The 2,459-nt window shown below is 47.0% G+C and overlaps 1 non-coding gene across 1 annotated transcript; it reads right to left on the minus strand.

Annotated features, from left to right (window-relative positions):
- Positions 1-760: 760 nt before the first annotated feature.
- trnam-cau (transfer RNA methionine (anticodon CAU)) lies at positions 761-833 on the minus strand. Its single transcript has one exon. It is a non-coding gene; the product is annotated as a tRNA-Met (tRNA).
- Between the last annotated feature and the right edge of the window lie 1,626 nt (positions 834-2,459).

The raw sequence follows: 2,459 nt of genomic DNA on the forward strand, positions 1-2,459 counted from the left end.
ATCCTGGGCTTTATAAATAGAGGCATAGAGTACTAAAGTATGGAAGTCATGATGAACTTTTAGAAAACACTGGTTCAGCCACAACTGGAGTATTATGTCCACTTCTGGGCGCCGCACTTTAGGAAAGATATGAAGGCATTTAAGAGGGTGCAGAAGAGATTTACTGGAATGATTCCAGGGATGAGCGACTTTAGTTACGTGGATAGACTGGGGAAGCTGGGATTGTTCTTCTTGGAATAGAGACGGTTGCGAGGAGATTTGATAGAGATTTTCAAAACCATGAATTGTTTAAACAGAGTATATAGCGAGAAATCGTTCCCATTTGCAGAATGGTGAAGGACCAGAGGACATAGATTTAAGGTGATTGGCAAAAGAACCAAAAACGATATGAGGAAAAGCGATGGGGAGGGGGAATGGGACCAGCTCGATTGCTCTTGCATAGAGCTGGTGTGGACTCGATGGGCCGAATGGCCTCATTCCGTGATGTAACCTTTCCATGATTCTGGTCGAGTGCTCGCTGAGCATGTGAAAGATGGCAGGATAGATTCTTGCATTCTCCACTCACCTTTTGACTTGGGTCAATTGTCCAGAAACTAAAGTGGTGTCAGTTTTCAGCGAGCCCATGGTCCATGTACTTCTTAAGCTTCACTGCGTGCTACGGTACAGAGAGGTCAAGGAGCAGCAAATCTTTTCATGTGCTGCAGGAAGCAAGAATTCTCGATTTTGGTCTTGAGCAAGAATGAAAAAAAAAGCATAACGATGCCTTCTCTGAGGATTGAACTCAGGACCTTCAGATTATGAGACTGACGCGCTGCCTCCTGCGCTAAGAAGGCACTTGATGTATAATGATCCAGGCAGCACTATCAAGTAGGGCAGTTTGCAAGGTGTAAAATCATAAACTAATCGGCAGTTTGCAAAAACTCTCCATCCAGGTGGAAATCGAACCAACAATCTTCTGAATTTTGGTCAGACACGTTCCCCATTGCTCGACTGGCCAAAGGTGTGTCGAGTAAGTCGGAGCTCACACGCTCACAGCGCTGCGGTATGAGCAGGTACCGAGTCAGTCTCGGTCATGCCCACGCGACTCCACGAGTCCGGGAGTGTCAAAAGGCACACGGTGAACAATCACCAAAGAGAAGGACCTTTGCTGCTTCCCTTCGATAGCTCAGCTGGTAGTGTGGAAAACTTGTAGAGATTAAAACTTGAAAGCAAAATCACTCTTAAATCGTTGGTTTAATTCTGGCTCAAAATAACGAACGTGCTTTTGGAGTAAGCGGTATTGAGCTCAAGGCCGCTTTCTTAACTTTACAGACTGCTTCCTGCTGAAAATGTTGGCGCTTTTCCTTTCTCAAACCTGAAAGCTTTCTGTGTCTGTCTGAACACGGCTGTTTTGCTCGAGCATTTGCCTCTGCTCACCAGCAGGGAGCGCCTTTGAGCAACAACACGTCAAACCGGACTCACTTTCAGGCAAAAAAGACTTCTGTCAGACTTTCCGACAGGTCTCGAGCTGATCAAAGGAGTGCCTTTGAGCAGCAATTTTATTTTATTTTCAAAATATACTTTATTTCATAATATTTAATGATACATACAGTTCAGGGTTAAAGTTCGCAAATTCAATTCAAAACAACACATTATGATCCCATTATTTCAATACAAAACACAGCACATGTGTAACAATACATTCTGTTTAATAAAAGGTGGGATGGCTTCACACAGTAGCCTTTCGACATAGAGCCCTTGCGGCGGCCGCACCTTGCTTCAGTGAGTCACACATCACAATTTCCTGAACCTTGGGATGTGCCAGTCGGCAAAACTCGGTCGTGGACAGCTCCTTCAGCTGGAAGATGGCAGGTTTCGGGCTGACCAACGGGCCTCCTTCACAGAGTTGATGGTCTTCCAGCAGCAGTTGTTATCTGTCTCGGTGTGCGTCGCAGGGAACAGCCCGTAGAGCACAGAGTCCTGTGTTACCGAGGGTTGGGGATGAACTGGGACAGATACCAACGCATCTCTCTCCACACATTCTGCGTGAAGGTCTGGGGGAGGCCTTTGTTGGTCCCCTTTGGGGGAGGCCTCGATCGGTCCCATTTAGGGGAGGAGACCTCGGCCGGCCCCCTCTCGCGGAGGCAATGGGCACCCAAGAGTTATCCCAGAGTGGCAGTCTTTATATTGAGACCACCACCACAACAACTACTACAACAAAAACAATAACTTCTCTTTATAATGTATGTAATATATATATGTGTATTTACATACGGCCAAAACGGCGGCATCTTGGACAAATTGGCAGAAAGTACGGCGGCTAACTTGGACAAGATGTCCGCAAATACGGCGACCATCTTGGACAAAACGGCGGCAAGTACCGTGCAGAGTGTCCCCAGTGACAGTGAGCGCAAAGTACACCCAGTCACCTCGATGTGATCCCAGACTGCACCCCGGATCCCACAGTGCACCCAATCACC

The sequence above is a fragment of the Heptranchias perlo genome, unplaced genomic scaffold, assembly GCF_035084215.1.
Source record: "Heptranchias perlo isolate sHepPer1 unplaced genomic scaffold, sHepPer1.hap1 HAP1_SCAFFOLD_52, whole genome shotgun sequence".
Taxonomy (NCBI): Eukaryota; Metazoa; Chordata; class Chondrichthyes; order Hexanchiformes; family Hexanchidae; genus Heptranchias; species Heptranchias perlo.